The sequence below is a fragment of the Aulostomus chinensis genome, chromosome 2 (assembly GCF_037954235.1).
Source record: "Aulostomus chinensis isolate RoL2024-O1b breed Wild chromosome 2, RoL_Achi_v1.0, whole genome shotgun sequence".
NCBI classification, from domain to species: Eukaryota; Metazoa; Chordata; class Actinopteri; order Syngnathiformes; family Aulostomidae; genus Aulostomus; species Aulostomus chinensis.
Window position 1 is genome coordinate 24,897,351 of NC_141321.1, and position 12,945 is coordinate 24,910,295.

The 12,945-nt window shown below is 42.4% G+C and overlaps 1 long non-coding RNA gene across 1 annotated transcript; it reads right to left on the reverse strand.

The window, feature by feature from the left end:
* Positions 1–10,426: 10,426 nt before the first annotated feature.
* Positions 10,427–12,178, reverse strand: LOC147269564 (uncharacterized). The gene is made up of 3 exons (XR_015111471.1): positions 11,835–12,178; positions 10,907–11,013; positions 10,427–10,793 (listed from the first exon to the last, which is right to left on the reverse strand). It is a non-coding gene; the product is annotated as an uncharacterized LOC147269564 (long non-coding RNA).
* Between the last annotated feature and the right edge of the window lie 767 nt (positions 12,179–12,945).

Genomic DNA, 12,945 nt, shown 5'->3' on the forward strand with positions numbered 1-12,945 from the left:
CCAGCCTCGGGGAGGTATATATAAACCCATTAGCTTTAATAAAGTCTGAAGGTATAAAATGACTCTCTGAGGTATTTCACTATACACTTAGTACTCTCTCCAACCTAATAATACCAGCTCCTCTTTCCAAGTACATTGTCGTGCTCTTTGATTGCATTCTGGGGTCTGTCTGCACAATTATTTTCAATTTAACCACTTAGAGGACACGTGGAGAGAGAGGGAGAAGAAAAAGATGGCGGGTGGTAGGATATGGAGCGGTGCGAGGAAAAGAGAGACAATGGAGAGACAGAGAGGACAGAGACAGATTGATGAAGATAGAATAAGGCAAACTAGGGAGACAGAAACGGGGTGATATGACTTCCCTACAGTTAACAGAGGATATATGTGATATGTGTGTGTGTGTGTGTGTGCGCGTGTACGCGCACACTCATTTGGCCGCCTCCTAATCCCTGATCAAATTTCCAGCCTTTAAACATGACGAATTACATTCCTGTCCTCACCTAATGCTTTTAACACATCCCTATAAGAGGCCTTAATCAGGTGAGATGGGCCCCAATGCTGCTGGCTGTACACACACACACACACACACACACACACACACACACACACACACACACACACACACACACACACACACACACACACACACACACTTTCAAAGCAGGTAAAAGTGTGTAATTGCACAAGTGAGTGTGCCACACTACATATTCAAACACACACACACACACACACACACACACACACACACACACACACACACACACAGGCTGATTAGCCTAGCCACGGAGCTAGCCACCCCGGATAAGCCACCAGGTGGATAATGTGCTGCTTTAGCGCCTTAATTACGCCATAATCTGTTCAGCGCCTCAACCCCCTGCACAGAAGGACAGAGTGGGGGGTGAGGGGTGGGGAGTGTAGATCGTGGGAGTTAAGGGGGACCTGAAAGACGGGACAAGAGAAGAGCAGGTGGAGCAAGAGGAGGAGCAGAGTTTGGAGGAAGGGAAGAAAAAAAGCCCGGAGGCACCTTGCTTCTAAACCTCCCCCATCTCCTCTTATAACTCTCTCTGGTCCTGCCGCTGCTTGTGTTCTTTCTTCTGATTCAACTGTTTCCTCCATCCTCTCCTCCTGTGCTTCATGTCCTCCTATATGACTTCATAAACCAAGATATACTTTTTAAGCAGTTTAGATGTACAGCACAAGTGTGGCCAGCCTCCTTCTGTTTCCTCTGCCTCTTGAGTACTGACTGTACTGTATTTTCCTGAACCTTCCCTCTTTCTTTTCATCCCTCCACCCCCCTCTCTTTGCTGCACTCCCTCCTCCTTTAGTTGGTGTGTGTCTCAGTATCTCGGGCCCTCCTGTACCCTGTACCTGTCACTGTGCGCAGCCCTTTGACAAATCACGTGAAGGGCAGACTGAGTTTTGTAGGACGAGACAAAGCTTAAACATATGGCTGCTGTGTCCCCAGGTGCTCCGCTGTGTGCTGTAGCGAGTCCCTGGGAGTCCTTATATTTAACATAAGCTACCTGTCTGTCTACCTGGCTAGCTGCGTCTGTCTGTCTGTCTACAGTTGTACAAGTCTGTCTGTCCCTCTGTTATAATCTCCATGCACGCCACAAAATACATCAATATCTGTTCCTGTTGGCAATACTCATGTCCTTTTGTTTCCAAACTTGCAATATCATGACTTAATCAGTCAAGACATTTACATGTCAATCAGTATTCGACTCTTTGTGCGTGCATGAGTCTATCAGTATGCTTGCCTTGTCAAGTAGCTGGAATTGTGAGATCACATGAAAATCCAACCTCAAGAACAAGCAATTTAGGCAACTGGACTCACCTCTTGTAAGTAAAGACGTTTCACCTCTCATCCAAGAAACTTCTTCAGTTCTAAATTTCTGGTGGGAAGTATCAGGTATACATCCACCCAGGTGGGTGGTGGCAAAAAACAAGTGGTTGCAAGGCCAGAACAATAGGTTCGTTAGGTGGTCAAGTGAGTCACTGGCCCTTTGGTTACCCCTCCCAGCCTTCTTGGGAGGGTCGTTCGGGTCACCTGAGTGAAGGCGTGGATGCTGGCCCAGCTTCTTGGATGAAGGGAAACATCTTCACTTACAGGAGTTGAGTCCAGTTTCCTAAATTGATCATTCTTGGGAACCCATGGAATTGACTTGAATCAAGACTGGTGGGCTGTGAAGAGGTTAGCATGGATGCTGCTATAGCATCAGTTATATAAGAAGAGGGGCAAATGTTTTTGTTCCTCTACCCTCTAGCTTCAGCTTATTAGCCTGTGATAGACAGATGATTCAGCCAATCAACTGTCAGGTATTTTTTTGTTGGTCCTTTCCTTAATATTCTATTAACTCCTTATCCATTTCACTAAAGCATGCTTTCTGAAATGGGCCCTGATTTTAGTCAATGCTTTTATTTTGTGACAAAGAGCTGCATAAAAAGACTCTAAACCTACTTTTAGTGTTTCCCAAAGTTAACATTCAAAAACAACTAAGAAAATCATTAATGGATATTATGCTGCAACACCAGTGGCTCTCTTGTCTAAAGCCTCGAGTTAGTTAATGACAACCGTTTGTGTGGAAGGTCTAGTGATAAGACTCTAGGCCACACACACGACCATGACTACCTTCACGGTAACACTCCTTTGGATACAAACACACACACAGACACATATCACACAGCAAAATCAAATCAGTTTTTCCCGCTAATGAAGATGAAGTGAGATACGAGTGTTTTCTCACTGCACTTGATGCCAATTAAGTGCCCTATTTAATGCCAATTAGCCACTGAACTTCAATTTGTGTCATAGTTTTTATTCTTTTGAGGGTTTTTTTCCTTCCCAAAGTTGACACAAGTAAACGGTGCATCAATAGCGACAGGTAGAAATAGACATTGCTAGTTTCTGTTTAGATTCTTGTCCACATTCTTAATATATTGTCTGTAGTGTTGACTTTAAGGGTAAAGTCATGAAAAACAAACAAGGTGTTTTTGAGATGACACTGAAAACAAAATTGTTTTTTTTTGGAACAATACAATGCCATAATAAAGTCAACATTTGACTTTTTGAATATAAAAATCATCACTTCATAATTTCCTATTATTAGACATTAATGTGACACTTGACCTTTAACCAATAAAATCTTCTCAGTTCCTCATCCAGTCCAAGTGAACAATTAATGGCAAATTTAAAGAACTGCCCTCAAGGGGTGTCATTGCTATGACGCTCATGCAAGTTGAAAATGACCCTGACCACCAAAATTGAAGTCATCCTCGAGTCCAAGTGGATGTTTGTGCCAAATACAAAGAAAGTACTTCACTGTGCTAAGCTAAGCTGCTTCTGTCTTTAAACTTGGTCCCCTGTAGTGCACACTCTGGGTTACAAGTAGTACTCATGCTTTACTGCCATCACCTATACTCACCTAGTCCACAACTCAGTTACCAAAAAAGTTTTAGAACTCACTGAGAACTATTCTATATTCATACTGACAAGATTTTCATCACACAGCCAACCAAAGACAGTGAGGAGAAAAAGACAATGTTCTGGAATGCCCTACAAAGTTTTGAAGTCCTTTCTTTTGGATATTGCTTGTCTCCAGGGTAACGGCCTCAGGGGCAGGCAGACCCCCACAGGGGACAGGTCTCAGCCAGGTGTGGACCGTGTGAATGTGTGTGTGTGTGTCAGTGAGTAATGGTGCTATCAACTGACCTCCATGATCCATCATGCACGTCCCTGGCCCAGCACCTCAACGGCCGGACTGTATACACACACACACACACACACACACATACACACAGGCACATAAGCGCACACAGATGCACGCGCACGCACACACAGCAATTTATGCATAAAAATGCATGACAAACTTCTGCATGAAAAAGAAACACAATAGAAGCATAGTTTAATCCCGTTTACACGCTCATATATACACACAAGCGCGCATGTGAGAGTGCGCGCGTATACACACACACATATATACACACACACACAAACACATTTCTTCATATCATAAATATCACAGTATTTCAAGGGCTACTCTTGATTACAATCAGCCAGACACTCGCTGATCCGAAGAATGTGTTACTGAAAACTTAATTAAACATTCAATGTGAACACTGTTGTATTGTTTAGTTTGTTTACGATATGCCCCCCACATTCCTGTTATTTCTCTCATTTCCCGGTTATCTTTTGTTTTACCTCTTTTCTTTTTTGTCTCTGTGTCCTGCCAGTTCTGTCCCTCGTCTTCCTTCATGTAGCAGAAAATCTTTCTGAACAAATCTCTGTTCAGTTATTATCTCAACGGGGGAGGGTGGTATTATAATTAACAAAACAATAAAAGTTTATTAATGAACATTAAAATGCAAAATAGCAGGAAGAGAAGACGGTGGGTGCTATCAATCAAAAAAGAAGTGACTCCCTCGCTTTTTTTAGTCTTAATTAGCCGTCCGCTCATTAATGGGATGAGTGTGTTTGTGTGTGTGGGTGCAGGGGAGGGTACAAAAGGACTTTAATTGATCAGTGGCCCCTAAATGGGCTATCAGCAAGTTGGAGACAAAAAAAGTAATTTATAGAATGCTGTCAGTTTAATCTTCACACCAACTAATTATGAAAGCCAAGGAATAAAAATTCAACTTGGCTTAAGGCCTCAAGCACTCAGCCGATGGACACAATAACTGTCTGTGCATTAGACTACAAGAAACTAGAGACACAGGAGCAGCAGTTTAACTTTATAGCTGCTACCTGAACAAACCAACCTCTTATATAGCTCCTGCTGCCTTTTCTTTTTTTGTCTCATCTGTGTTGGCTGCTGGATTTGTGTTGATTGTCACTGCTCCCTCTGGCCGTCCATTATGACACAACTGGCCCAAATGTTGCACATCTCATGCTGCTACAACCAGAGGACGGAAGGCTCATGCAGATAGCACAACTTCCACAATCATTGGTCCTCATTCATTCAGGGCTTTAACCTGAATTTAGTCCCACAGACACAGAATCGATACCTGAGGGCGATTTGTAACCCCTTCATCCTGATGTGTATTTTGTACCGTCTGAAACATTATCAACTCTTTGAAAGTACAGCGGGTTTAAAGTTACAAGAGGCATGCTGGAGACGTCAGGAGTAACAGAGAGCCAACAGGCTTTATTCAGGTCTAAATTGAGAGCTAAATGCTGTACGCTAAAAACTTGTATTTGGATGGAGCCCAATTCATACATCTACGTCCAATTGTAGCTGTAGTTTAAGCCAGAGGTTTTCAAAGTAGGGGCGTAGCCCCTGGGAGGCCGCCAGGGGGCATGAGGGGGGCCTCAGAAAATTGGAGAGAAGATAAGAAAAAAGAAATATATAATACAGTGATGAAAACATGTTTTTAATAATATTCTTATGCTAAGCAAATGTAATTATTGAAGAATGAATATAAGTAAGAAAATCATTCTGTAAATTGATATTTTACATATTTGTAGCATTGTTGGTGGATTTGCAAAGGGGGTCCCCAGCCAGAGGCTACAGCTGTTTGGGGGGCCACAGCATGGACACGTTTGGGAACCCCATGGCTAAGCAACAGGTATGCAGCCTCGTACCCCGTCTCCTAAGAAAACTGCTCACTGCAGCGACACAGACTGCAACATCCTACTGGTTCACTTCAAAACATCACATTGCTTCCACATGCTCATGACAAGTTACGAGTTGTATTTATTTCAGAAACTGTAGCAGTTTTACAACATTTATTAGTGCCGACCAAACGAATAACTGCATAAAAAATAAATGTTCACCGTCCGCACTGAATATGTACTGCTTCATTACTTTGGTTTTGTAGTATTTGACATACAGTTGCCAAAAATAAGCTGAGCAGAGGGAGCTGTTGTGATATGAGTTATAAGTCCAGAATATCACAAAAAAGCCCCGCACCTTGAACCTCTAAGACATATAGGCTGCCCTGAAAGAGCTATATTTAACAGTTTATTTTTACCAGTCAAAGGCTGCCTCCCTCCTTCCTCTTACACCTCACACACACACATCAACTTCACACACTATTACACCCACTCAGACACTCCTGAACACAAATACAACCCAGCTCGATTTATAATAGTTGGCATGACCCTGTGCCCCCTCTCAGGGAGGAACTAACAGAGTTCAAATCGTGGCCTAATTACGCCCTGCTCCGCTTCGCTCCCTCCACCTTGTGCTCACAGAAAGTAGAGCGCATGGCGGCAGGACACACATCAGCACCCAGCACGCACACATCCTCTGCTTTCAGAACAGACGGCCTGTTTCAGAATTAACTCCCCTGCTTCTGTCACACTCTCACACACTCACACACACACACACACACACACGCACCCTTAACTGTTCCACCACAAATTTTGCAGTGTATGGCACTCATTTATAGACGCACACATTTTACTGGTCAACCTACATTTTCTCTCAGTGGAATGCTGAGATACTGAAGTGAAAGATCAAGCGTAAATTCAGAAGCTAATTTTTACATTTATGTTTACATAAAATGAATTTAAGGATTGGAGTAAAGGATGTAACAATGCGTTGACTGAATGATTTTTTTAAATATAATAACATTAATTTTTGGATTCTCACAGTAACGTCTAACTGACAAGTTAAAGTATCTCAAAACACTTTTAAGTTTTTCCTGATGTACGCACAGATCAAAATGTAGTTAAAAAAGAAAAAGAGGAAGAACACTGTGATAGATAAAATTCCAGACCTCTCAATGTCAAAACTTTTCAGTCACAAAGCTTTGGTTTAGAACACTGACAGCATTCGAGGTGTGAAATGTAGAGCATTAGAACATTAATTTTCTACTCTTGATTTAAGTATAAAGGATTTCTGTAATGGTGATGTGCTTTTTATCCCCAAAAGGAAGATTACTCCCACAAAAGGAGGAATACCTCGCACACATCCACAGGTAAAATCTCTGTTATTGATTGACACCTGACAAACAGAAACTTGCTTTGAAATACTTATACATATTTATTTCTTAGTGACATCACATTGTAAATCACACGGTTCCAACAGGATAAGGGAATAATATCAAAGTACTGTATGGCAGGGAAAAGAAGGAAAACAAGGAGAGTTAAAGAATCAACCAGGGAAACTCAGACATGCAGTAAGTAAAAAGAGGCTTCGATTGGCCAAGAGGAGTCGCAGCAGCTCAACTTCAATTCAACACTTTATGGTCAGACCCACAGGCATTTCCCACAGACCTGCCACTACATACAGCTCTCTCTCTCTCTCTCTCTCTCTCTATATATATATGTATGTGTGTGTGTGTGTGTGTGAGTGTGTGTCTGGACGACTTTGACCTGTCCTTGAGGAAATGTGGTTTCCACTGCCGTGAGAAAGATAAGTGAAAGAGAAAGAGAAGGAGGAAGAGAAAAATGGAGTTCTTTCTGTTTCGGTTAAAACTCATCTCAGAGAATGTTGCTCTTTTAAAGGGATCCAACCAAAATGTAAACGTGAATAACAAAGTATGAACACAGCTTTTTCACAAAGGGTCACCAACCTATTTCGGAGCCGCCATTGCTGTTTTGAACAGTCGCTGTTGTACTTCTAACTCACGCCTCCATCACCACAAAGGATGCTGATTGGTCCAAATTTGAATTGGTTGAACAGAAACATTTAAAATGAGGGACAGAGAAAACGGGGACTAAATTCTCCCTGGACTTTATTCTGATATTACTGACTATATTCTGATATCTGTCTTTCTTTCTGTCCCTTTGTAACTCTTTATAGACTTTTTTGTCTACTTTCTCCTTCCTCTTCCCCCCATCAGTGTGAAGTTAATAAGAGCCTGCAGTGTAATATGTCCCTGTCTAGTTTCACTGCTGCACGCCACTTGACTACTGTTTTATGGGCACAAGCCTGGTAAAACTAAAACACACACACACACACACACACACACACAGCAGCAAATACACTCAAAAGCGCAGTCATAGCAGCCTCTTTGATAAGAATATGACAGGACATGGAAATGTGATTTGATTCTTTTTACAAGCCTCCCTGTGACGACAAATCACAACAGTTTCAAGTGGAGCTGATGACATGGTGTGTGTGTGTGTGTCTTCTCAGTGTTGACGTCTCAGTTCAAGCAGCATAAACAGAAGCGCTGTAGTTAATGAATAGAAGAGGAGCAGCGGAGGAAAAGGGAGGACAGAGGAGAAGAGGAGCAGAATGAGACAAAAAGAGTTGAGACAGACAGATGAAGGAATGTGGGGGAAACCTGAGGAGTACTTGATGTATAAAACTGGTCAGTTCATGTGAAGACAGAGAAAATTAATGATTACTGCCTTTGTTTGGTTTTATAATGATAGTAAACACAAGAACTCACGCTGCTCATTAATACTGTTCTTCTTTCCTGGCAGCACTGTCGATGTGTTCTTTGTCAGAGCAAATCTTGCTGCTTGGTGACCATTTGTGTACATACATGCTTGAGTGTACTGTAAGTACTGACACACAAAGCTATAAATGGATTTGTAGAGTAATTTGGCTTTTTTTTTGTTTTTTGTTAAATAAATGTGCTACAAATGTCTTCTTACGTTGTTGGGGCTAATGCCCATCCGCCATTGCTAGCATGTGTAGTAAGCTTGTGTGTGTTTGAGGGTCCCTGGGAAATTTCTGTCATTGAAAATCAACTGTCTAACTCTGCAGCAGGCTGTCAATATCTAGGTCTGCTGTATAATTAATTATTTATTTCATATAGTGTGTGTGTGTGTGTCTGTGTGTGTCAATAAAAGGAAGGTCTCATCTCATTCAGGTATTGATGTACTTCAACCTTGATGCCTTCCCCTCTCACACTACACACACACACACACACACACACACACAAATATTCCAGTATACCTGACTTGAGCAAGGTGTAATGGAACTCCATTCACTGGGAAGCGGTGCTGAGAATAGATCAGTCATTACTTGTCCCGAGGTCACAACAAACACGCACGCACGCACACACACACACACACACACACACACACACACACACACACACACACGCGCACACACACTCACACACACACACACACACGCACACCTGGCTGCAGGTGGCTGCTAGCATACATGGTGTCTGCCTTCATTCTGAATCATGGCAGCTGATGGTTTTTCCTCTGGCGCTGAGTGGCACAAAAAGAACAACAGGACACTGCTGCTCAGCTGAGGGCTCAATGTCTGCTCCTGACACCTGGTTTTAACTTACAGACACTGAATGAACGAGTTATTAAATAGGTCAAACTTCAAAACATATTTGTTGATTACTGTTTGGTGCCGTTGACATGACAGAAGAGACAAGAGTCGCTTGATTTGGCAAAGCTATCAGTGTTGTGTATGTGTTTGGAGGATGGGGGAGGGGGCTGCTCACTATGTGACTTATGCTGAAAAGATGATCTGATCTCATCTGCCACAAAAGTGACATGTGTTGGTCTGTGTGTTTGTGTGTGTGTGTGTGTGTGTGTGTGTTGTGCCAGTCAGAGTGAGGGCCTGCATCACACTGCTGATGGCCTGTCTAGTCCAGTCAAACCCCAGTGGGTGTGTGTTAGGGGTATGCAAGGGTGTCTTAAAATGTCACTTGGCACACTTCCCTGCAGCTGAATCTTTGCCCTGACGGTAACCTCAAAACACACACGCACCCACACACAGAGTGCGTGTGCGTGCGCACACACACACACACACACACACACACACACACACACACACACAAACACGTGCAAAGATTTTCTTGCTGTGCTGTTTCAGAAATTAACAAAACCTTTTAACAAGAATTAAGATGGGATGTGTATCAACTGATCACAGGGGAATCAGACATGCTTGACGGTCCCAACTGAGTCTGTTGTTGTTAAATTAACACTCAGCGTTGGCTGCTAAGGTTACATCACTCACACAGGCCGTAAAGTAAAGAGTATTGACACTGTAAAGGTAGTCGAGAGATAATTGATCAAGCACTTCCTTAATGCTGACAACATTAAGAACATGTTTGAACTCCATTACCAGGTGACTCTGTGCCAGCCTACACACACACACACACACACACACACACGCTCACATAAAGATGGAGTTGTGCTTCCATCTCTTCAAAGAACTAGGAGACTTTGCTCTACCCTTGCCTAACCTTGACCCTTACATTAACTGTACAGCATGGGGACCGTAGCTTTCCACTCTGCACCTCCACCCCTCTATCCTGCCTCTCCTTTCTTTCTGTAGGGTCTCTAACACAGGGGTGAAACTGTGGGTTCCTTTTACAACCATATCCTGTCCAAGAATGGGTCCTGACATCTGAAAAGATAATTCTTGGATGATCCTGCAAATCAAACTATCAGGTGATGTAAATGATGTGGAAGGAAAGAAATGCATTACTGCATGAAATGTAAATATGAACATGCAACATAACATGGGCGGGGTCTTATTTTTAGATGTCTGGCATTCAATCTTAATGTATGGTATCAAACTTTTTCCAACAAAAACTTTTCAGTGGATCTGGGAGTCAGAGTGACAATATTTTAATGAATAAAACCAAACCTGACATGAATCAACACTGTGATTGAGGATCAGAATTGAAGCTTGAATGATAATGATACACACACACTGTCTTCTTAACTCCAACAGGACTGTGTCTTGGTCCTCTCTTCTCTCTGATGCCAGCAATAATGGCAGTGCCAGGCAGGTGATGCCAAGCCAGAATGACACGCGTACACACGTGCACGCATGCACACACACACACTCACTCACACGCACACACAAGTGTCTCCCTACGGATGCTCTTAATTAGACTCCACCCGTCCCCCATGGTCCCTGTGGCAGGCAAGACAAAGGGAGGCTCACTGGTTTGGACGTGTGAGTGTGTGTCTGTGTGTGTCGAGTATGTGTTTGTGTCTGAGGGGCCTATCTTTAGCAGATGCTCATACCTCTCCGGTCTCTCTGTGTGCGGAGCAGCGGTGCTATCATTAAAGTGTCATTGAGAAGTGGCACCACTTAATTTTAGCAGCTCTCTCCGGGGGCACTGAGGGAGACGCTGGAGACAGAGTGGGGCAGGAGAGAGAGAGAGAGAGGAGAGGAAGAAAGAGGAGAGTGAGGGAGGGTGAGAGAGAGAGAGGGAGAGAGAGAGAGAGCGAGCAGAAGTAGAGACAGATATAAAGGTTAGATAGGAGGGATTAAGAGGAAAAAAGGTTTACAGGTTTTAGAGAAAAAGCTGGACTGTGATAAGAACAGTTACTGTAGTAGCTACAAGCTAAACTGTGTGTCCACTGGTCAGACGGAACGCAGGGACAGATGTTACTAACTTCGTACTTGTAGGTCTGAGCTGAGGTTGAGTATTTAGACTCAAATACAACTACATATTTAGACCCGATCTCTCTTGCATTACCAGGATTGTAATGTCCCTCCGGAGTAAATGATAGTGTTTTTGTAATTTGTGTGCAACAGCAATCGTATCAAGATCCAGTGACAGTTTTTCAATGCACTTCATTCACAAAGCACTTTGATATCTGCGGAATTGAAGAAAAAAAGAACACTAACTATAAAGCAATAACTATAGTGCATGTATGTATTAGGGCGTCTTTGATACACACATGTACAAGCGACAATAAACCCTACACTTAACATTCATATATTTAAATCTGCAGACTAAAATGTCAGTTTTTATGCAGCAATGTGTCAGCTACTGTAGCTAACTGTGGCAGTGACTGAAAATTCCTCAGTTAATTCCTTCCATGGCATTCAGAAAACAAAACCCACTGTTGCACAAATACCTTTTGTATCGCAACTGTCATGTTTTCAGTGATGTTGGATTTTCTATTTGTGAGTAAAATTACACAAAAATGATGGGTAACTTACATTTCACCAAACCCCGTGGAGGAGTGAAGGACAGACCAAAGAAATCACGGTTACATTGTCAAAAATGGCTCTTTTCCTCCATTATGTTTGGTTGAGTGCCGTCTAGTTTAATCCCTGTATTAGTGACTCTATGAAAAAAAGAGGAAAAAACAATGGGAAAAATGACATGTAAAGAGTAAAGAAAATGGAGTGAGATTCAAAGTGGAGGGAATAAAATTTCAGAGAACAACAACAACAACAAGTGATTGCCCCAAGAGTGAGTTAGAAGACACACAGAGACGGGATCCTGGTGGCGTCAGGCTCGGTAATGAATCCTGGTCTCAGGGACGTCAGGTGAGAAGCAGCACTTCCTATGGAGAACCCAAAATAACCAACCGATTGGCATTTGGCAGACAATCGAACAGACAGACAGAGATACTGCGAACTATTAGATAGAATAGCAAGATTCTCACAAGTCAGAAACACTGTAAATGCAGAGGCGTGTTATATACGAGGAGAAGTCCTTTGTGTACACTTTCTTGACCATTCCCATTGATTTACTGACTTTGACCTTGGCATCTTTCCCTCCCTCCTTCTCATTGTTCTGTCTGCCCGATGTGTCAGTAAAATGTTCGCACATTGTCGTTGTCTTCAAGAGCAGGTACAGACTTGTTAATTCTTTCCCCATCTACCCTCTACTGCTATCTGCTATTTAGATTATGTCTGCAAGGCTAATTTGTTTTCATAAGGCACTTGCCAACACATGTAGAACATTCTTCCACAGTCTCCGCAAACTGTTACTTTCACTTGGGGGACTTTTAAAACTTTTTTTTTTTTAATACTCCCCATTACCACAGTCCTATCTTTTTTCTCATGTCTTCTAACTGCCATCACTTCCTTCCTACTCCCCCCATTCAAGGGCTTTTAAAGTCAGCTATAGTTTTATGAAGTTAGCAACTTACTCCACTACAGAGGCAACACTTTACAAAGCTGCATACATTAAATATTAAAAAAGAAATGCCTTAAAGCTATCTTTTACTAAACATTACTGATTTTACTAACTGTAGATGTGATTTGTGTTCATTAAACTCTAAACCTATCAGGTGCGAGGTCATTCCAGTGTAGGGAAATA